Here is a 24,664-nt window from a genome sequence, read left to right on the forward strand (position 1 = left end):
CTGGTATATGGCTCCCATCCTGGTATATGTTCTCCTATCCGGATATTAGTACCCCCAACCTGGTATATTTTCCACCATCCTGATGTATTTTTCACCATCCTGGTTTATGGCCCCATCCTGGTTTATGGCCCTATCCTGGAATATAGCCCCCCAAACTGTAATTTTGGCTTTCTTCAATCTTTTCCATTTAGGGTGTCTACTGATTGGGTTAATTATTTTTATATTTTGATTGATTGGACTTTTTTGAACATGGCAATACCACATATGTATTTTTTTTATCATATTTATTTTTAAAGCGTGGAAAAGGCGAGTGATTTGAACTTTTAACTTTTTTTTTCCAGACTTTTTAAAATATTTGTTTTTACTTTTCATTGTACTTGAACATGTGATCATCTGATCACTTGTGCTATATACAGCAATACCACGGAATTGCTGTACAGTGGGTACGGAAAGTATTCAGACCCCTTTAAATTTTTCACTCTTTGTTTCATTGCAGCCATTTGGTAAATTCAAAAAAGGTCATTTTTTTCTCATTAATGTACACTCTGCACCCCATCTTGACTGAAAAAAAACAAATGTAGAAATTTTTGCAAATTTATTAAAAAAGAAAAACTGAAATCTCACATGGTCATAAGACCCTTTGCTCAGACACTCATATTTAAGTAAAATGCTGTCCATTTCCTTGTGATTCTCTTTGAGATGGCTATAGCTGGGTTTAATTAAACTGATAGGACTTAATTTGTAAAGGCCACCCCATCTATATAAGAACTCACAGCTCACAGTGCATGTCTGACCACATGAGAATCATGAGGTCAAAGGAACTGACCAAGGAGCTCAGAGACAGAATTGTGGCAAGGCACAGATCTGGCCAAGATTACAAACGAATTTTTGCAGTACTGAAGGTTTCTAAGAGCACAGTGGCCTCCATAATCCTTAAATGGAAGAAGTTTGGGACCACCAAAAGTCTTCCTAGACCTGGCCTTCCAGCCAGACTGAGCAATGGTGGGAGAAGAGCCTTGGTGAGAGAGGTGAAGAAGAACCCCAAGATCACTGTGGCTAAGCTCCACAGATGCAGTAGGGAGATAGGAGAAAGTTCCACAAAGTCAACTTTCACTGCAGCTCTCCACCAGTCAGGCCTTTATGGCAGAGTGGCCCGACGGAAGCCTCTCCTCAGTGCCAGACATATGAAAGTCCGCAGAGTTTGCTAAACACACATGAAGGACTCCCAGACTATGAGAAATAAGATTCTCTGGTCTGATGAGACAAAGATAGAACTTTTTGGTCATAATTCTAAGTGGTATGTGTGGAGAAAATCAGGCACTGCTCATCACCTGCCCAATACAATCCCAACAGTGAAACATGGTGGTGGCAGCATCATGGTGTGGGGGTGTTTTTCAGCTGCAGGGACAGGACGACTAGTTGCAATTGAAGGAAACATGAATGCGGCCAATTACAGAGGTATCCTGGATGAAAACCTCTTCCAGAGTGCTCGGGACTTCAGACTTGGCAGAAGGTTCACCTTCCAACAAGACAATGATCCTAAGCACACAGCTAAAATAACAAAGGAGTGGCTTCAGAACAACTCTGTGACCATTCTTGACTGGCCCAGCCAGAGCCCTGACCTAAACCCAATTGAGCATCTCTGGAGAGACCTGAAAATGGCTGTCCACCAACGTTCACCATCCAACATTACGGAGCTGGAGAGGACCTGCAAGGAAGAATAGCAGAGGATCCCCAAATCCAGGTGTGAAAAACTTGTTGCATCATTCCCAAGAAGTCTCATGGCTGTACTAGCTCAACAGGGTGCTTCTACTCATCACTGAGCAAGGGGTCTGAATACTTATGACCATGTGATATTTCGGTTTTTCTTTTTTTAATAAATGTGCAGAAATTTCTACATTTCTGTTTTTTTTTCAGTCAACATGGTGTGCAGAGTGTACATTATTGAGAAAAAATGAAGTTTTCTGAATTTACCAAATGGCTGCAATGAAACAAAAAGTGAAAAATTTAAAGGGGTCTCAATACTTTCCTCACCCACTGTATGTCTCCATACTGTTATATGGCCCCCATCATCGTATATGGCCCCATCCTGGTATATCTATCCATCCTGGTATATGGCCCCCATCATGGTATATATCCCTCCATCTTGGTATATGGCTCCATCCTGGTATATGTTGCCTCCATACTGGTATTTGTCCTTCATCCTGGTATATGGCACACATATATTCAATTTAAAGAAAAAACAACACTTCTATTTACCTTCCTTGCGCTCCCACACAATGCTGTGTCTTCTGTGTGCTCTTAACAGGTTGGTGGTGAGCGGGGATCGCAGCCTGTACTGTAATACTGACAGGCTGTGATCTCTGCTCTGCGCTGCCACCACAGATACTCACCTGCGTGCTTCATGAAGATGGACGCGATCTCCTCCCACAGCTGTGACTTGGACAGCCTAGGGTGCGGGCCCAGGTCATACCTACAGGCAGGAGGAATGGCCTCAATACAAGATATGCGGTCGCCATCTGACTGCAGGCTCTTATGTCCAGTGGCTGCCGTATGTGAGGAGTGTAATTGTTGTGTTCAGACACTTACACACCACCAAAAGAAAATGGCAGCCCACAGAGGTTAAAGTAAAAATTAATAAATAAAAAACAAATAAAATGGTACATTTAATATTGCATTAAAAATAATCGATTATATAATCAATAATTATTGATACAAAATAAAAAATTGCGGCACCTTCCCTTTAAAGAGGTGCAAAAGTGAGTGTCATGATCCAGGTTGGATGATGACAGAATAAAGCACATGTAACCTTTTTTTTTTCCTTAAGCTGTGTGCTTAAGTTTGGTTTTGCCCCCAGTGGCCATTGGGGTTATTGCACGGTGGTGTCTTTTGTTCTAGTTTGCCCCCAGTGGTGGTTAGCGTTATTACTCGGGAATCACTAACAGGTGTGATTCTCTGACTTAACTATAAAGGTGTGTCATGTGCTCTCACTGGTGTTGGTGATAGTGTTCATTTCCAACCATCCTTGGTGGAGAAAGGAGCTAGAGAGAGTTCCTTGCAGCACAGTCAGAGTCCTGGTGTGGAAGGAGTCAGAGGGGATTTCCTTGCAGCTCTGACAGAGCTTGGTGGCAGCTATTCGGGAGGAAAGCTGCATTCTGGTTGTGGACTCTGTTGCTGGGAGCAAGAGCAACAGAGAAAAGCTAAGTGGTGTTTCCCTGTTTGTGCCTTTCCTTTATGTGTGTTTCAGTGCAGTGGTGGGATAAGTCTCTGCACCGGCCATTTCACTAGAAAGGGGTAGGTGCAGGGCAAGCTAGGGTTTAAAGGTATCCAGATCGGCGTCCGGTGCGGAACCTGCTTAGGGATCGGTAGGAGTGCAGGAGGTCTCCACGTCCCTGTTCCCTATTGCAGGGCCCACCATTGTAAGTGTTTCCCATTATTATTTAAATTCGCCCTGCTGGAGGCGGTGTATCCGGTTTCACGTGTATTGCTGAAATTCGCCTGCTGGAGGCCCTGTATCCGGCTGCACGTTGTCAGAGACACCGCACTGAACTTGCTCACTGAGCCAGTGTGCGTGTCCTGAGTAAAGCGAACAGTGCTCAAAGCTACCTGTGGAGCGGGCAGCAACCAAATAGATGTGTACTTCAGACCCGCAGGACCTGAAGCACGTGACTGCTAGAGGCGTGGCTTAAACTCCACAGAGCTAGGAGCTGCAAGACAATTCCTAGCAGAGTAACTGCGAGACAAAGTTACCAAGGGGCATAGACAGTGAGAATAGTCAGGACGTAGCCAATGAGTCACACACAGAGATAGCTGCAAGGTACAAGAGGGGCGAGCAGAGAGTATTCAGGTCACAGGCAATGAGTCATACACAGATAATAACGCAGTACAAAATCAACAGGCAAACTCACAACGGGTAACAGAATCGGGTCAGAACCATATAAACAAGCTATAGCAACAAACAGGCACACGGGGGTCAGCACACTAGGCCAAAGGCAAAAGTATAACTGGCAGGGATTGAAGCTACCCAGGGGTTTATGAAGCTCTCCCAGAACCAGAAAGAGGCCACAATCATTAACCCCAAGTGTGCAGGTCAAAACCTGCACAGAGCTCCAGACATTAACCCCCGGTGTGCAGCTCAAAAACCTGCACTGGGATCATGACAGTACCCCCCTCTCAACGGAGGGCCTCTGGACCCCCATGCTTCCCCGGGTACTTGGCATGGAACGCCTGAACCAGGCGATCTGCATGTACCGAGCGAGCAGGGACCCATGAGCGCTCTTCTGGTCCATAACCCTTCCAGTGGACCAGGTACTGCAAAGAGCGGCGCACCCGCCAAGAGTCCACAATATGTCCAACCTCATACTCCAATTGACCCTCCACCAGCACTGGAGGAACAACAGTCTCAGAGTTCTCTTTGACAGATCCTGCTGGTTTCAACAGAGACTTATGGAACACATTAGATATTTTTAAGGAGGCGGGGAGACGCAACCTATACGTCACAGGGTTGACTATCTCCATAATCTCGTACGGACCAATGAACTTTGGTCCCAACTTAACTGATGGTACCTTTAAGTTGATGTTACGCGTGGAGAGCCAAACCTTCTCTCCCACCTGAAACATGTCTCCCGAGGCTCTCTTTTTGTCCGCAAAATATTTGTATCTCCCCTGGGCTCGAGAGATATTACGCCGGACTTCAGCCCAGAGGTTTTTTAACCGTAGAACGGACCCCCCTGCTCCTGGACAACCGGAATCCACCCGAGAAAACTCCCCAAAGTGCGGATTAAAGCCATAGTTAGTCAGGAATGGGGACATGTTGGTGGACTGACTCACCCGGTTGTTAAAAGAGAATTCAGCCAACGGTAGCGCATCACACCAATCCTCCTGTCTGGCGGAGGTCAGACACCTGAGAATTTGTTCCAGGGATTGATTGGTGCGTTCTGTCTGACCATTACTCTCCGGGTGATATGCCGACGAGAAGGAGAGTGAGATGCCCAATTTCATACAGAACGCCCTCCAAAATTTGGCCACAAACTGCACACCTCTGTCAGACACAACATTCAGGGGTACCCCATGCAATCGGACCACATGCTGCACAAACAATCTTGACAACGTTTCTGCTGAAGGTAATGCTGCCAAGGGAATGAAATGGGCCTGTTTAGAAAACCTATCCACCACCACCCAGATCACGGTATATTGCCCCTGGAAGGTGGAAGGCCGGTAATAAAATCCATGGAAAGATGAGTCCATGGCCTATCAGGAACCGGTAAAGGTATGAGTTCCCCAGCCGGTCGGTTATGCAAGCTTTTGGAACGGGCACATATGTCACAAGCAGAAACAAATTCCTTGACATCGGACCTTAATGAAGGCCACCAAAAACCCCTGGCTACTGCCTCTCTAGTGGCCGTGATACCTGGATGAGCACTCAGCCTAGAATCATGAAACTCCTGCAGAAGTCTAGGCCGCAATGAATCTGGAACAAACAGTTTATCGCTTGGCCTGGTTGCCGGAGCTAGGGCCTGAGCCCTTAGGATTTCTTGTTCCAACTCAGTTGAGACCCCCGCCACTACCACCCCTGGGGGAAGAATGGAGGACGGCGGCTCAGGGGGAGACACTGGATCAAAACTTCTGGACAGGGCATCCGCTTTAACATTTTTGGACCCCGGTCGAAAAGTAATTGAGAACTGAAATCGTGAAAAAAAAAGTGACCAACAGGCCTGTCTAGGGGTAAGCCTCTTAGCAGATTCAAGGTATGCCAAATTTTTGTGATCCGTGACAACAGTGATAGGGTGAGCCGCCCCTTCCAAAAAGTGCCTCCATTCCTCAAACGCCAGCTTGACCGCAAGAAGTTCTCTATTGCCTACATCATAGTTTTTCTCAGCTGAAGAGAACTTCTTGGAGAAGAAGGCACAGGGTTTGAGATTGGTAAGGGTGGCTGGACCCTGGGACAGCACAGCCCCCACCCCCACTTCAGAAGCATCCACCTCCACAATGAATGGTTTGGACGGGTCAGGTTGCACCAACACCGGGGCAGACATAAAACATTTCTTAATCGCTGAGAAGGATTCCTTAGCGAGTACAGACCAATTTTTTACATCAGCTCCCTTCTGGGTAAGATCCGTGAGTGGTTTCACCACTTGTGAGAAACCTTTAATGAATCTCCGGTAATAGTTCGCAAATCCTAAGAAGCGCTGGAGCCCCTTGAGATCTCGAGGCTGAACCCAGTCAGCGATCGCCAGCACCTTCTTAGGATCCATACGAAACCCCTCACAGGACACAATCAACCCCAAAAAAGACAGCTCCTGTACAAAAAACGAACATTTTTCCAATTTGGCGAACAATTGGTTCTCCCTGAGTCTCTGGAGAACTGTCTTTAGATGTTGCAAGTGAGATTGACTGTCCGGGGAATACACCAAAATATCATCCAAATAAATAATAACAAAACGGCCTATCAGATCAGAAAACACAACATTGATGAAATTTTGGAAAATAGCGGGTGTATTAGTTAACCCAAACGGCATTACCAGGTTCTCAAAGAGTCCTTCTGATGTGAGGAATGCCGTTTTCCACTCGTCCCCTTCCCGGACCCTTATCAGATTGTAGGCCCCCCGCAGATCTAACTTGGAGAACCATTGGGCCCCAGCTAACTGGTTACATAAGTCTGGGATGAGGGGAAGCGGGTAAGAGTTCCTAACCGTTATCTTGTTCAGTTCCCGAAAGTCGAGGCACGGCCGCAATCCACCATCTTTTTTCTTCACAAAGAAGAACCCTGCTGCCACAGGTGACACAGAAGGCCTGATATGCCCTTTGCGGAGACTCTCAGCTATGTACTCCTTCATGGCTTAGCGCTCAGGCCCAGGCAAATTGAACAATCGAGCCTTAGGTAACTTGGCTCCGGTTACTAAATCAATGGCACAATCATAGGGTCTATGTGGTGGCAGCGCCTCAGCCTCACTTTCGGAAAAAACGTCTTCGAAATCTTTCAGGTACTCCGGAATACCTTCCAGATCGACAGACAACACAGACACGGATTTAACAGCGTTAACAAGATGTCCCCGGTTACCACATTTATTATTGCATCCCCATTGAGTGATTTCCCCTGTAACCCAATCAATGGTAGGATTATGGCGTTGAAGCCAAGGCATTCCCAGTACCAGTCCTGCAGGCAAGTTATCTAGCACCAGACAACTTAGTTTCTCCACGTGAGTGGAACCCACTTTAAGAGAAAAAAGTTCAGACCTGCAACAGATACCATCTTGGGTAAGAGGAGATGAGTCAATTGCCACATGTTTAACAGGATCATGAAGCCTGACTGTCCCTATCTTATTAAGAGTCATAACCTTGGTATCAATCAGGTTCACAGCCGAACCGCAGTCAATAAAAGCAGTAGTCTGAACAGGACCATAACCAAGTTCCAGTTCCACCTGCAGCACCATTTTTGCACATGAGGAAAATTGTACCTGAAGGTCTGGGTAGCCTCCTCGATTACTACCCAGACCTAGTCGTTTCCCGCCATCTTGGAGGATGACGGACAGGAGGGGCAGTCCTTCTTCCAATGTCCAGATTTCCCACAATAGAAGCACAACTGCTTTTCCCGGCGGCGTCTTCTTTCCTTTCCCTCACAGGTGACAGCACTCACCTCCATAGCCATAGGAAGAGTCTGGGTCTCATCTCCACTGAAGAATAAGGGCGATTCCCGTTGCATAATGCCTCTAGCCCGCAGCCTGCGATCCATGCGAACCGCTTGGACCATGGCATCCTCCAGGGAGTCAGGCGGAGGATGGAGTGCCAAAGCATCCTTCAGACGTTCACACAGGCCTCTGTGGAACAGCCCCCGAAGGGCGGCATCACTCCAGGAAATCTCCGCTGCCCAACGTCTGAATTCAGTACAGAACCATTCGGCCGAGTGCTCCCCCTGACAGACACTCATTACTTTGTCCTCAGCCAACTGCACTCTATCAGGCTCATCATAAATAAGCCCTAAGGCTTCAAAAAATGCATCCACAGACATTCTCTCAGGGGCAGAAGAGGAAAGCGAGAATGCCCAGGCTTGTGGGGACCCCCTAAGCAGGGACATCACCACCCCCACCCTCTGTTTCTCATCCCCAGAGGAGCGGGGTCTCAAAAAAAAAAAAAGCTTACAGCCCTCCTTAACCCCTTCATGACCCAGCCTATTTTGACCTTAATGACCTGGCCATTTTTTGCAATTCTGACCAGTGTCCCTTTATGAGGTAATAACTCTGGAACGCTTCAACGCATCCTAGCGATTCTGAGATTGTTTTTTCGTGACATATTGGGCTTCATGTTAGTGGTAAATTTAGGTCGATAATTTTTGCGTTTATTTGTGAAAAAATCAGAAATTAGGCGAAAATGTTGAAAATTTTGCAATTTTGAAATTTTGAATTTTTTTCTGTTAAACCAGAGAGTTATGTGACACAAAATACTTACTAAATAACATTTCCCACATGTCTACTTTACATCAGCACAATTTTGGAAGCAAAATATTTTTTTGTTAGGAAGTTATAAGGGTTAAAAGTTGACCAGTGATTTCTCATTTTTACAACAAAATTTACAAAACCATTTTTTTAGGGACCACCTCACATTTGAAGTCACTTTGAGGGGTCTATATGGCAGAAAATACCCAAAAAGTGACACCATTCTAAAAACTGAACCCCTCAAGCTACTCAAAACTACATTCCAGAAGATTATTAACCCTTCAGGTGTTTCACAGCAGCTAAAGAAATGTGGAAAGAAAAAATGGACATTTTAATTTTTCCAACACAAATTTTCTTTCAGCATCAATTATTTCATTTTCACATGGGCAACAGGATAAAATGGATCCTAAAATTTGTTGGGCAATTTCCCCTGAGTACACCGATACCGCATATGTGGTCATAAACCACTGTTTGGGGGCACGGCAGGGCTCAGAAGGCAAGGAGCGCCATTTGACTTTTTGAATGGAAAATTAGCTCCAATCGTTATCGGACACCATGTCCCGTTTGGAGAGCCCCTGTGTGCCTAAACATTGGAGCTCCCCCACAAGTGTCACCATTTTGGAAACTAGACCCCTTAAGGAACTTATCTAGATGTGTAGTGAGCACTTTGAACCCCCAAGTGCCTCACAAAAGTTTATAACATAGAGCAGTGAAAATAAAAAATCATTTTTTTTCCTCAAAAATGATTTTTTAGCACGCTATTTTTTATTTTCACAAGGGTAACAGGAGAAATTGGACCACAAAAGTTGTTGTCCAGATTGTCCTGAGTACGCTGGTACCCCATATGTTGGGGGGGCACTGTTTGGGTGCACGGGAGGATGCAGAAGGGAATGAGCGCCATTTGACTTTTTGAAATGAAAATTAGCTCTAATCGTTAGCGGACACCATGTCGTGTTTGGAGATCCCCTGTGTGCCTAAACTTTGGAGCTCCCCCACAAATGACCCCATTTTGGAAACTAGACCCCCTAAGTAACTTATCTAGATGCATAGTGAGCACTTTGAACCCCCAGGTGATTCACAGAAGTTTATAATGCAGAGCAGTGAAAATAAAAAATCTTTTTTTTTCCTAAAAAAAAATTTTTTAGTCGGCAATTTTTTATTTTCACAAGGGTACCAGGATAAATTGGACCCCAAAAGTTGTTGTCCAGTTTGTCCTGAGTACACTGGTACCCCATATTTGGGGGGACCACTGTTTGGGCACACGTCGGGGCTCGGAAGAGAAGTAGTGACATTTTGAAATGCTGACTTTGATGGAGTGGTCTGCGGGCATCATGTTAAATTTGCTGAGCCCCTGTGTGCCTAAACAGTAGAAACCCACCACAAGTGACCCCATTTTGGAAACTAGACCCCCCAAGGAACTTATCTAGATGTGTGGTGAGCACCTTGAACCCCCAAGTGCTTCACAGAAGTTTATAACGCAGAGCCGTGAAAATAAAAAATCATTTTTTTCCCTAAAAAAAAAATGATTTTTAGCCCGCAATTTTTTTTTTCACAAGTGTAACAGGATAAATTGGACCCCAAAAGTTGTTGTCCAGTTTGTCCTGAGTACGCTGGTACCCCATATGTGGGTGGGGACCACTGTTTGGGCACACGTCAGGGCTCGGAAGGGAAGTAGTGACGTTTTGGTATGCAGACTTTGATGGAATGGTCTGCGGGCATCATGTTACATTTGAAGAGCCCTTGATGTACCTAAACTGTGGAAACCCCCCACAAGTGACCCTGTTTTGGAAACTAGACCCCATAAGGAACTTGCCTAGATGTGTGGTGAGCACCTTGAACCCCGAAGTGCTTCACAGAAGATTGTAACGCAGAGCCATGAAAATAACAAATCTTTTTTTTCCCTCTAAAAATGAATTTTTAGCTCCCAATCTTTTATTTTCACAAGGGTAACAGGAGAAATTGGACCCCAAAAGTTGTTTTCCAGTTTGTCCTGAGTACGCTGATACCCCATATGTGTGGGCAGCGTCGGACTGGAACACCTTGGGCCCACCAGAGAAAATCATTCTTGGGGCCCACTATGTAGCTGCATAGAGTTAAATACCAGACCACCAATTATGCGGTAAAACACGCTAATATCCGGGTATAATATAAGGTTGTACATGTCTTAATTATGTAGCAGGAGTTGGGGTAGCCCCCTCATAGAATATAAAGCAGCCCCCTCACATAGTATAATGCAGCCATCTCATAGAATATAATGCAGCCATCTCATAGAATATAATACTGCCCCCCTCATAGGGTATAATACTGCCCCCCTCATAGGGAATAATGCATCCCCTCATAGGGTATAATGCACCCCCTCATAGGGTATAATGCACCCCCTCATAGGGTATAATACTGCCCCCCTCATAGGGTATAATACTGCCCCCCTCATAGGGAATAATACTGCCCCCCTCATAGGGAATAATGCACCCCCTCATAGGGAATAATGCTGCCCCCCTCATAGGGAATAATGCACCCCCTCATAGGGTATAATGCTGCCTCCTCATAGGGAATAATGCACCCCCTCATAGGGTATAATGCTGCCCCCCTCATAGGGAATAATGCACCCCCTCATAGGGTATAATACTGCCCCCCTCATAGGGAATAATGCACCCCCTCATAGGGTATAATACTGCCCCCCTCATAGGGAATAATGCACCCCCTCATAGGGTATAATGCTGCCCCCTCATAGGGTATAATACTGCCCCCCTCATAGGTCATAGGGTATAATGCACCCCCTCATAGGGAATAATGCTGCCCCCTCATAGGGTATAATACTGCCCCCCTCATAGGGTATAATACTGCCCCCCTCATAGGGTATAATACTGCCCCCCTCATAGGGAATAATGCTGCCCCCTCATAGGGAATAATGCTGCCCCCCTCATAGGGAATAATGCTGCCTCCTCATAGGGTATAATGCTGCCCCCTCATAGGGTATAATACTGCCCCCCTCATAGGGAATAATGCACCCCCTCATAGGGTATAATGCTGCCCCCTCATAGGGTATAATACTGCCCCCCTCATAGGTCATAGGGTATAATGCACCCCCTCATAGGGAATAATGCTGCCCCCTCATAGGGTATAATACTGCCCCCCTCATAGGGTATAATACTGCCCCCCTCATAGGGTATAATACTGCCCCCCTCATAGGGAATAATGCACCCCCTCATAGGGAATAATGCTGCCCCCCTCATAGGGAATAATGCTGCCTCCTCATAGGGTATAATGCTGCCCCCTCATAGGGTATAATGCTGCCCTCCTCATAGGGTATAATGCACCCCGTCATAGGGAATAATGCTGCCCCCTCATAGGGTATAATGCTGCCTCCTCATAGGGTATAATGCTGCCCCCTCATAGGGTATAATGCTGCCCCCTCATAGGGTATAATGCTGCCCTCCTCATAGGGTATAATGCACCCCCTCATAGGGAATAATGCTGCCCTCCTCATAGGGTATAATGCTGCCTCCTCATAGGGTATAATGCTGCCTCTTCATAGGGTATAATACTGCCCCCCTCATAGGGTATAATACTGCCCCCCTCATAGGGTATAATGCTATATAGATATATAGATATAGAGTTAGATAGATATAGATAGAAAGATAGATGTAGAAATAGATAGATATAGAGATAGATAGTAGATAATGGATAGATAGAAAGATTCATAGAGATAGATAGAGATAGATATAAAGATATAGAAAGAAATATAGATAGATAGATAGATCTAGATAGCTATAGATAGAAAGATATAGAGATAGATAGATATATAGATAGAGATAGATAATAGATAGATATACAGATATAATAATAATAATAATAATAATAATATAGACATATATAGATAGATATAGAGATAAATATATATAGATAGATGGATATAAATAAAAATAGATATAGAGATATATATAGAGATAGATATAGAGATAATAGATATAGAGATAGATATAGAGATAGATATAGAGACAAATAGATATAGAAAGATAGATTTAGAGATAGATATAGAGATAATAGCTAGATATAGAGATATGTATAGAGATAGATAGATATAGAGTTAGAAAGATAGATAGATAGAGATAGCTAGATAGATAGATGGATAGATAGATATAGATAATAGAGATAATAGATAGATATAATAGATAGATATAGAGATAGATGGATAGATCAATAGATAGATAGATAAAGAGAGAGAGATGGAGATAGAGATAGAGATAGATAATGAGATATAGAGATAGATATAGAGATATAGTGTTAGATAGAAAGATAGATATAGAGATAGATAGATATAGAGATAGATATGGATATAGAGATAACAGATATAGAGATAGATAGATATAGAGATAATATATAGATAGATAGATATAGAGATAATATATAGATAGATATAGAGATAATATATAGATAGCTATAGAGAGAGAGATATAGAGATAGATATAGAGAGAAACAGATATAGATATAGAGATAGATATAGAGATAGATAGGTAGATATAGAGATAATAGATAGATATAGAGATAGATAGATATAGATATAAAGATAGAGACAGAGAGAGCGGTAGATAGAGAGAGAGATAGAGAGAGAGATAGATATAGAGAGAGATAGATACAGAGATCGATAAATAGATAGAGAGATAGATATAGATATAGATAATAGATAGAGATAGATAGATAAAGATAGATAATAAATATAGAGATAACAGATAGATATAGAGATAGAGTAAGATAGAAAGATATAGAGATAGGTAGATATAGATAATAGAGATAGCTAGATAGATAGACATAATAGATAGATATAGATATAGATAGATATAGAGATAGATAGAAAGATAGATATAGAGATAGATGTAGAGATAGAAAGATAGATATAGAGATAGAGCGATAGATAGATAGAGATAGATATATATAATAGATAGAGATAAATAGATAGATAGATAAAGATAGATAGATATAGAGATAGAAAGATAGATAGATATACAGAGAGATAGATATAGAGATAGAGATAAATAGATAGATGGATATAGAGAGAGATATAGAGAGAAATAGATATAGATATAGAGATAATAGATATATATAGAGATAGATAGATATAGATATAGAGAGAGATAGATACAGAGAAAAGATATAGAGATAAATAGAGAAAGATAGATAGATATATAGATATAGAGATAGAAAGATAGATAGATATACAGAGAGATAGATATAGAGATAGATAGAGATATATAGATAGCTATAGAGATAGATATAGAGAGAAATAGATATAGATATAGAGATAGATATAGAGATAGATATATAGATATAGAGATAGATATAGAGATAGATATAGATATAGAGATAGAGCGATAGATAGCGAGAGATATAGATATAGAGATAGATAGATACAGAGAAAAGATATAGAGATAGATAACGGATAAATAGATAGATAGGTATAGAGATAGATAGATATTAGATAGAGATATATATATATAGATAAAGATAGATAGATATAGATGGTAGCTAGATAGATAATAAATATAGAGATAATAGATATAGAGATAGATAGATAGATGGATAGACATAATAGATAGATATAGAGATATATATAGAAAGATATAGAGATAGATATAGAGATAGATGTAGAGATAGAAAGATAGATATAAAGATAGAGAGATAGATAGAGATAGATATAGAAACAGATAGATAGATAATAGATAGATATAGATAATAGAAAGATAGATAAAAGAGAGATAGAGAGAGAGATATATAGAGATATAGAGATAGATAGATAGAGACAGATAGAGAGAGCAAGAGAGATATAAAAACAAAACAAAACACAATACTCACCTCTCCTCCTCGCGCCCACGCTGATCCCGGCTTCAGTGTCAGGAGCTGCCCCCTCTGCCAGACACACAGCGGGTGCGCGATGTAGTGACGTCATCGCGCACTGGCTGTGAGCCAGGAGCAGAGAGGACTGAGGGCGGCGCCGGCCCTGATGCAGAGCGGCTTACTGGGCTGGGGGCGGGGCCTCTGGGGGGTGGAGACCTGAAATGATATTCACTGCTTCGCAGTGAATATTCATTTCTCTTTAGCAGCGGGGACAGGGGCTCCTGCCTCCTGACACCCGCTGCTGCTCCGCTGGCAGGGGCCCCCATAGCAGCTGCATGGTGTGCGACACACCACTGGCTGGGGGCCCCTGGAGCAGCGGGGGCCCTAGGCAACTGCTGGCCCTGTATGCCTGCAGGTGCCAGGGCCCACCAGATGCCAGGGCCCACCGGAGAATCCTCCGGTTCTCCGGTGGGCCAGTCCGACGCTGTGTGTGGGGGACCATTGTTGGGACACACGTCAGGGCTCGGAATGGAAGTAATGACGTTTTGAAATGCAGACTTTGATGGAATAGTCTGCGGTCGTCAATACGTTTGCAGAGCCCCTGATGTGCCTAAACAGTGGAAACCCCCACAAGTGACCCCATTTTGGAAACTAGACCTTCCAAGGAACTTATGTAGATGTATGGTGAGCACTTTCAACCCCAAAGTGCTTCACTGAAGTTTATAATGCAGAGACGTGAAAATGAAAAAAACATTTTTTTTCCACAAAAATAATTTTTTAGCCCCCAATTTTTTATTTTCCCAAGGGTAATAGGAGAAATTAGTCCCCAAAAGTTGTTGTGCAATTTTTCCTGAGTACGCTGATACCCCATATGTGGGGGTAAACCACTGTTTGGGCACACGTCAGGGCTTGGAAGGGAGGGAGCACCGTTTGACTTTTTGAACGTAAAATTGGCTGGAATCAATGGTTGCATCATATCGCGTTTGGAGACCCCCTGATGTGCCTAAACAGTGGAAACCCATCAATTCTAACTCCAACCCTAACCCCAACACACCCCTAACCACAACCCTAACCCCAACACATCCCTAACCCTAATCCCAACCCTAACCATAAACCTAACCCCAACACACCCCTAACCCCAACACTCACCATAACACTAACCACAAGCCTAACCCTAATTCTAATCCTAACCCTAATTCCAACCCTAACCCTAATTCTAACCCTAATTCCAACCCTAACCCTAATTCCACCCTAACCCTAATTTAACCCTAACCCTAATTCCAACCCTAACCCTAATTCCAACCCTAACCCTAATTCCAACCCTAACCCTCTTTCCAACCCTAACCCTCACCCTCTTTCCACCCCTAACCCTCTTTCCAACCCTAACCCTCTTTCCAACTCTAACCCTAACCCTAATGGAAAAATAAAAATATTTTCTTTATTTTATTAGTTATGCCTACCTATGGGGGTGATAATCGGGGGGTTCATTTACTTTTTATTTCATTTTGATCACTGTGAGAGTGATCAAAATGAAATAATGGAATCTGCAGCCGGCAGATTCGGGCGGGCGCACTGCGCATGCGCCCTCCATTTTCCAAGATGGCGGCGCCCATGAACCGGACCCGCAGGACACCGGGAGTGACAGGGGGACTTAGAAGGTGCCGGAGGCGGTGAGAGTGGGTGAGGGGGTTATCGGAAGCTGGCAGGGAGCGAAGGGAATGGGAGGGGGGGCAGATGATGACAGCGGCGGCAGATCGCCGCTGTCATTCAGTGGCGGGGGGGGGGCGATCGCCAGTAGGGGGGGTCGAATCGGTGTCTCCAGCCATGTCCGATGCTACTGCAGCATCGGCCATGGCTGGATTGTAATATTTCATCAATTTTCATTGATGAAATATTACTATCGCTCTGTTTGGCTGTTTCACTTTTAACAGCCAATCAGAGCGATCGTAGCCACGTGGGGGTGAAGCGACACCCCCTGTGGTGAATTACAAAGCCCCCTGTATCTGCGGGTCATGTAACCTTTCATTGATCCCAGTCACCCGACCCGCAGGGGGGCTTTGATTTCATGACACAGGGTATGCGTCATAGGTCGGATTGGCACCGACTTTCATGACGCATACGCTGTGTCACAGGTCTGGAACCGGTTAAATGCCCTGAACTCATCCTTGTTACCAGAAAATATATCTGGCAATTTAACCAGGGATTCAGGTGGGACTAAAATGACATCTCTATTCTCCACCTGCTGGAAGCCTGCGGAAAGTACCCCCTGAACTGAGTCCTCAACCCGCCGTTGGGACTGGGCCAGAGCTTGGTGTTCCAAACTAAGCTTCTGCAGTGACTGAGTCAAGCTTTTCACCTGCTCAGATAAAGCACACATTGGGTCCATGCTGCAGAAGTGAGGAGAGAAAAAAAAATTGTAGGCCAGTTATAATGTCAGAGACACCGCACTGAACTTGCTCACTGAGCCAGTGCGCGTTTCCTGAGTAAAGCGAACAGTGCTCAAAGCTACCTGTGGAGCGGGCAGCAACCGAATAGATGTGTACTTCAGACCCGCAGGACCTGAAGCACGTGACTGCTAGAGGCGTGGCTTAAACTCCACAGAGCTAGGAGCTGCAAGACAATTCCTAGCAGAGTAACTGCGAGACAAAGTTACCAAGGGGCATAGACAGTGAGAATAGTCAGGACGTAGCCAATGAGTCATACACAGAGATAGCTGCAAGGTACAAGAGGGGCGAGCAGAGAGTAGTCAGGTCACAGGCAATGAGTCATACACAGATAATAACGCAGTACAAAATCAACAGGCAAACTCACAACGGGAAACAGAATCGGGTCAGAACCATATAAACAAGCTATAGCAACAAACAGGTACACGGGGGTCAGCACACTAGGCCAAAGGCAAAAGTATAACTGGCAGGGATTGAAGCTACCCAGGGGTTTATGAAGCTCTCCCAGAACCAGAAAGAGGCCACAATCATTAACCCCAAGTGTGCAGGTCAAAACCTGCACAGAGCTCCAGACATTAACCCCCGGTGTGCAGCTCAAAAACCTGCACTGGGATCATGACACACGTCTTATTATTTAAATTCGCCCTACTGGAGGCTGTGTATCCAAGGTCGTGTGTGTCATATAAATTCGCCCTGCTGGAGGCGGTGTGTCCAGTCACATGTTGATCATTACATTATCACCAACCCCAACATTTTTTTTTTTCTCTCTGGTGAGCAATGGGCCAAATTCAGACCAGTGAGCAGCTGTTGCTGGCCCTCACTGAGATTAGTGAGGAGCTGAATGATGCAGTTTAGCAGCACATGCAGCAGAATTATGGGTCTGAGGCCTACCCTCTGCCTCAACTAGAGGGTCCATATACGGCTTTGGCCAGGATGTGCCGGAGTTCCTGCTGGGGAGCAGGACTTGCTTAAACAGGCAGATGTACCCAGGCAGGTGGGTGGAGTTGGTGTCCCCATGGTGCTGCCTGGTGTTCCCCAAGGTGAAGGGGTACTTCCCTGTAGTGAGCAGACTAATGATTTAGTCCTTGGCACTCACGCCGAAACTTCGGTTATATCAGAGAAGCCATGTCCCCCTGGTCGTGTGGAGGAAGATGACCTGGGAGTGTATATTTCCTTCTCGCCCTCAGAAGGTACTATGTCAGCAGAGGTGATGGTTGGCAAGGTACCTGAGGGCATACCGGTGCTTGTGAACAGTGGTGCTGAAGTCAGTCTGGTGGATGCTCAGTTTGTCCAGACTCATGGTCTGAGGTGTGAGATGCCGGACAGACCCATAAGCGTCCAGGCCATTGACTCTGTCCCACTGAGCCGGGGGGGGTTAAGCCAAGTCGTAGAAGACATTGTGCTGTATCATGAACATCATGACGAGTCCCAGTCATACTACGTCTTGGAGGGAAATCCAGCACCTATCGTTATGGGCCCTGTTGTGAGTTAATTCTCTGGTTCACCAGTTGTGAGTTCTCCTTCCCGACTCCCTCTGGTGGTAACAGGAGGTAGTGAGGCTGATTTGATCGGTGGAGATCTGCCACCTGAGAATGAGGATGACGATTGGACCTCAGGAGTCTCAGATTGGATTTAAGACAGCCGACGCCCTATTCAGTTGCTGGTGATTCCTTCTGCTTGGCAGCTCTTGGTTTTCAGCTATGTTCCAGTCATCTATAGCTAAGTTTTTCTGCTAATGTTCACACTTGATTTTGTTGGTCTATTCAGTTTTTTGTGTGGTCAGCCAGCCCCAGCTAGGGGCTGTGCTGAATTTCCACTCTTATTTATCAGTATTTTGCCAATTTGCTTTTTGTCCCTTACTAGTTTGGTCTCTTTTTGCTCTGTCTCAGAGTATTTCAGAGTGCTGATATAGTGGGAGAAGTCTAGTGACTTCAGGGTTAATTTTGCTATCAGACGTGTTGGACATTATTTTTGTAGGGTTTTTTGCAGGTTGCAGACAGTGTCTTTCCTTTCCTTTCCTTTCTAGTTAGTTTGGGCCCCATCGTTTACTCAGCCTATTTTTCTGCCTGTGTTTGTGCCTTCATCTTGTTTCACTGTCAATACATGTGTGGGGACTGTTGTGAGTTCATTTTCCCCTTCGTCACTGAGGTCTGGTGAACTCCCTATTCTGGTAAAGGAAGGTAATGAGCCTGATTATCAGGCACCTGAGCCTAATGATGATGACTGGCTGAGTGGAGTCACGGACTGGATATAAGGCTGCCGACGCCCTTCTGCCCTGCGGGTGATTTTTCTGTGGACTTCTAGGAGACCAGTCTGATTCCTGCTCCTCTAAAGCTAAGTTTTCTGCTTTGCCTGTTATCATTTGTGTTTTGTTTTTGTTTGCCTTGCTTTTCTGGATTCTGCCATTCCCTGCTGGGGTGAGCTGAATCTCCTTTTGCCGGTTGCTCTGTCTTCAGAATATTCCTGAGTACTGACATAGCCTTTTTGAAGCCTAGCGTCTTCAGGGCCTTTTTCACTGTCAGTTTGTTGGCTCTTATTTTCATAGGGTTTTTCACGGATTGCAGACAGCAGCCTTCCTGTCCTTTCCTATCTAGTTAGCTTGGGCCTTATCTTTGCTCAGTCTATCTTTCTGTCTGTGTTAGTGTTCTTTCTTCTTGCTTCACCGTCATTATATGTTGGGGGCTGCCTTTTGCTTTGGGGTCTGCTATGGGGCAGTTTAGATTTCCCTTTCTGTCTTTAGGCTATATAGTCCTCCGGCTGTGATCGAGGGGTCTAGGGCATCGTAGGAACCCCCCACGGCTACTGCTAGTTGTGTTGATAGGTTCAGGGGTCTGCAATCCGATAGCTGCCAACTTCTCTGGTTTTCTGGACTTAGCTAGCATTTCTGTTTTTGCCTCCTACGGTGACTCATTCATAACAGAATCACCCGCCATACCGCAGATCCTAGGGTACTCAATAGCAGGAAAGAATTGTGTTTAAGAAAAAAAAAAAAAGAGTGTGTATATTCTTTCCTCTATATCTCTGAGGCCGTAGGGGGAATTTTTTTTTCTCTCAATGGAGATAAAGCAATTGTCTGATCGTGTGGAGCAGCTCGCTGCGGAAGTGCGGGGAATTTCCGCCTACCTTGCTCGTTCGCATGCTGTTGAACCAAAGATCCCTACACCTGATGTATTTTTTGGGGATCGATCTAAATTTTTGAGTTTCAAAAATAATTGTAAATTATTTTTTGCCTTGAAGCCTAACTCGTCAGGGAGCTCCGCGCAGCAGGTTAAAATTGTCATCTCTTTGCTGCGTGGCGATCCCCAGGATTGGGCGTTTTCCTTGAAACCAGATGATCCTATTCTGACTAATGTGAACGCATTCTTTCAAGCCTTGGGGTTGTTGTATGACGAACCTAATGCTATTGATCAGGCTGAAAAGACCCTGTTGGCATTGAACCAGGGTCGAGATTCTGCAGAGTTGTACTGTCAAAAGTTCCGAAAGTGAGCGGTCTTTACTACCTGGAATGATAATGCCTTGGCCGCTCTCTTTCGGAAGGGTTTGTCAGAAGCCGTAAAAGATACTATGGTGGGATTTCCTGTTCTCTCTGGTCTGGACGATTCTATGTCATTAGCCATTCAGGTTGATCGGCGTTTACGTGAACGCAGGATTGCACGAGAGGTGTTGCCACCGGTTGAACAGACATCTGAACCTATGCAATGTGATAGAATTTTGTCTAGGGCGCAACGTCAGGAGTTCAGAAGGCATAATAAGCTGTGTTTTTTCTGTGGAGATGCCTCGCATATTATTTCTGTTTGTCCTAAACGAGAGAAACGCTTTGCACAAACGTTTTCTGTTGGTGGTGTTCAACCTAAGTTTCTTCTGGCAATTACTCTGATCTGCTCCCTGTCCACATTTTCCGCCAAGGCTTTTGTGGATTCAGGAGCAGCGCTAAACCTAATGGACTTGGATTTTGCTAAACGTTGTGGATTTCCGATGACACCTCTGCAGATGCCTATCCCTTTGAGGGGGATTGATGCTACTCCTTTGGCGAAAAATAAACCTCAGTTTTGGACCCAGGTGGTCATGCGGGTCGCCCCAGACCATCAAGAAAATTGCAGATTTTTGGTGTTGCATGGTCTGCATGATGCCGTTGTTCTGGGGTTTCCCTGGTTGCAAATTCATAATCCAGTTTTGGATTGGAAATCTGTGTCTGTGGTGAGTTGGGGTTGTCGGTGTGCCTTTAGTGAGGCTCCGGTTTTTTCCACCTCTCCTCAGTCGCATGATGTTCCTGACTATTTGGCGGACTTTTATGATGTATTTAGTGAGAATGAGTCTGCATCTTTGCCTCCTCATAGGAGTTATGACTGTGCAATTGAACTGAGCCCGGGGTGTAAATTTCCCAAGGGTCGGCTCTTCAATTTATCTGTACCCGAGCACGAGGCTATGCGATCCTATATAAAGGAGGCGTTGGAGAAGGGTCATATTAGACCATCCTCTTCACCCTTAGGTGCCGGGTTTTTTTTTGTGGCCAAAAAGGATGGTTCTTTAAGGCCTTGTATTGATTATCGTGCCCTCAACAAAATTACTATTAAATATCAGTATCCGTTACCCCTGATTTCGGATCTATTCTCTAGAGTTAGAGGTGCTTGCTGGTTTACCAAGCTTGACCTCAGGGGGGCGTATAATCTTATCCGCATTAAGCAGGGGGATGAATGGAAGACGGCGTTTAATACTCCGGAGGGACATTTTGAGTACCTGGTGATGCCTTTTGGGCTCACTAATGCCCCTTCTGTCTTCCAGTGCTTCATGAACGATATTTTCCGAGACTTTGTCGATAAATTTTTGATTATCTATCTGGATGATATTTTGATCTTCTCCAAGGATTGGGATTCTCATGTGGAACATATTCGGACTGTGTTCCGGATCTTGAGGGAGAATTCCCTGTATGTCAAAGGATCTAAATGCCTTTTTGGAGTACAGAGGATTACATTTTTGGGATTTATTTTGTCTCCGTCAACTATTGAAATGGACCCGGCCAAGGTACAGGCCATTTATGATTGGGTTCAGCCCACTTCTTTGAAGGCCCTCCAGAAGTTTTTGGGTTTTCCTAATTTTTATCGGAAATTTATAGCAAAATTTTCTAGTATTGCCAAGCCATTGACTGATCTGACTAAGAAGGGTGCTGATGTGTTGAATTGGTCTCCGGAGGCTGTTGCTTCCTTTCAGGAGCTGAAGCGAAGATTTACCTCCTCCCCGGTTTTGCGGCAACCTGATGTCTCACTCCCGTTCCAGGTAGAGATGGATGCTTCTGAGATTGGTGCAGGAGCTGTTTTGTCCCAAAAGGATCCTGTAACATCTAAAATGAATCCCTGTGCTTTCTTTTCCCGAAAGTTCTCTCCATCTGAACGTAACTATGATGTGGGGAATCGGGAACTGTTGGCCATGAAATGGGCATTTGAGGAGTGGAGACATTGGTTGGAGGGAGCTAAACATCAAGTTGTGGTCCTCACTGACCACAAGAATTTGATTTACCTAGAGTCGGCTAAACGCTTGAACCCTAGACAGGCTAGGTGGGCCTTGTTTTTTACACGTTTTGATTTTGTGGTCTCTTTTCTTCCTGGAACTAAGAATGTCAAGGCAGATGCCCTCTCTAGGAGCTTCTTTGCTGATTCTCCTGTGGTGACCAAGCCTGCTACCATCTTAGGCGAAGGGGTAGTTCTTTCTGCCATCTCGCCGGATTTGAGACTTGCTATGCAAGAGTTCCAGGAGGACAAACCTAAGCGTTGTCCCAGTGGAAAGTTGTATGTTCCTGACCAGTGGAAGAAGAGAGTGATGTCTGAAGTTCATTGCTCTGCATTGGCTGGTCATCCAGGTATTTTTGGTACTAGAGATCTGGTGAGTTGCTCTTTTTGGTGGCCCACCTTGTCTCATGATGTCAGGAATTTTGTGCAGTCCTGTGGGACTTGCTCCCGGTCTAAATCTTGTTCTCGCTCTAGTGGGTTGTTGATGCCTTTGCCGGTCCCCAGGAGGCCATGGACCCATATTTCAATGGATTTCATCTCTGATATGCCGGTCTCTCAAAGAATGACTGTTATTTGGGTGATTTGTGATAGGTTCTCTAAGATGGTTCATCTTGTACCACTCCCTAAGTTGCCGTCTTCCTCTGAGTTGGTGCCCCTGTTTTTGCAACAGGTGGTTCGCTTGCACGGGATTCCTGAGAACATTGTATCTGACAGAGGAGTTCAGTTTGTGTCTAGATTTTGGAGGACTTTCTGTTCCAAGCTGGGAATTCAGTTGTCCTTCTCCTCTGCTTTTCACCCTCAGACCAATGGGCAGACAGAGAGAACAAACCAGACCTTGGAGTCGTATTTGAGATGTTTTATTTCCGCTGATCAGGATGATTGAGTTTCATTTTTGCCCTTGGCCGAATTTCCTTTAAATAATAGAGCTAGTTCTGCCACTTTGATGTCACCTTTTTTTTGTAACTTTGGGTTTCATCCTCGATTTTCTTCAGGGCAGGTGGAGTCTTCTGCCTGCCCAGGTGTTGACATTGTGGTGGAGAGAATGCACCAGATCTGGGACCAAGTGGTGGATAAGTTATCTCTCTCCCAGGAAACGGCCCAGCGGTTTTCCAATCGACATAGGACCATTGGTCCCCAGTTTAAGATTGGTGATATGGTGTGGTTATCATCAAAAAATATTGCTATGAAGGTGGCTTCTCCTAAGTTTAAGCCTAGATTTATTGGACCTTACAAGATTTTGGAGATTATTAATCCGGTCTCTTTTCGTTTGGCTCTTCCTGTCACATTTAAGATCCATAATGTGTTCCATAAGTCCTTGTTGAAGAGGTTTGTTGAACCAGTTGTTCCTGGGGTGGCACCTCCGGACCCTGTATTGGTTGAAGGTAACATGGAATATGAGGTAGAGAAAATACTGGATTCCCATCTAGCTAGACGGAGACTCCAGTATTTGGTTAAGTGGAAGGGTTATGGTCAGGAGGATAATTCCTGGGTCTCTGCCTCTGATATTCATGCCAAAAGATTGGTGCGTGCCTTTCATCGGGCTCACCCTGATCGCCCTGGTGGCGTGGTTGAGGGTTCGGTGACCCCTCCTCAAGGGGGAGGTACTGTTGTGAGTTCATTTTCCCCTTCGTCACTGAGGTCTGGTGAAATCCCTATTCTGGTAAAGGAAGGTAATGAGCCTGATTATCAGGCACCTGAGCCTAATGATGATGACTGGCTGAGTGGAGTCACGGACTGGATATAAGGCTGCCGACGCCCTTCTGCCCTGCGGGTGATTTCTCTGTGGACTTCTAGGAGACCAGTCTGATTCCTGCTCCTCTAAAGCTAAGTTTTCTGCTTTGCCTGTTATCATTTGTGTTTTGTTTTTGTTTGCCTTGCTTTTCTGGATTCTGCCATTCCCTGCTGGGGTGAGCTGAATCTCCTTTTGCCGGTTGCTCTGTCTTCAGAATATTCCTGAGTACTGACATAGCCTTTTTGAAGCATAGCGTCTTCAGGGCCTTTTTCACTGTCAGTTTGTTGGCTCTTATTTTCATAGGGTTTTTCACGGATTGCAGACAGCAGCCTTCCTGTCCTTTCCTATCTAGTTAGCTTGGGCCCCGTCTTTGCTCAGTCTATCTTTCAGTCTGTGTTAGTGTTCTTTCTTCTTGCTTCACCATCATTATATGTTGGGGGCTGCCTTTTGCTTTGGGGTCTGCTCTGGGGCAGTTTAGATTTCCCTTTCTGTCTTTAGGCTATATAGTCCTCCGGCTGTGATCGAGGGGTCTAGGGCATCGTAGGAACCCCCCACGGCTACTGCTAGTTGTGTTGATAGGTTCAGGGGTCTGCAATCCGATAGCTGCCAACTTCTCTGGTTTTCTGGACTTAGCTAGCATTTCTGTTTTTGCCTCCTACGGTGACTCATTCATAACAGGGGACTATCTATTCCTTTGGGGTCTGCTCTGGGGCAGTTAGT

The sequence above is a fragment of the Dendrobates tinctorius genome, unplaced genomic scaffold, assembly GCF_039654945.1.
Source record: "Dendrobates tinctorius isolate UK_male_01 unplaced genomic scaffold, ASM3965494v1 ptg000008l, whole genome shotgun sequence".
NCBI classification, from domain to species: Eukaryota; Metazoa; Chordata; class Amphibia; order Anura; family Dendrobatidae; genus Dendrobates; species Dendrobates tinctorius.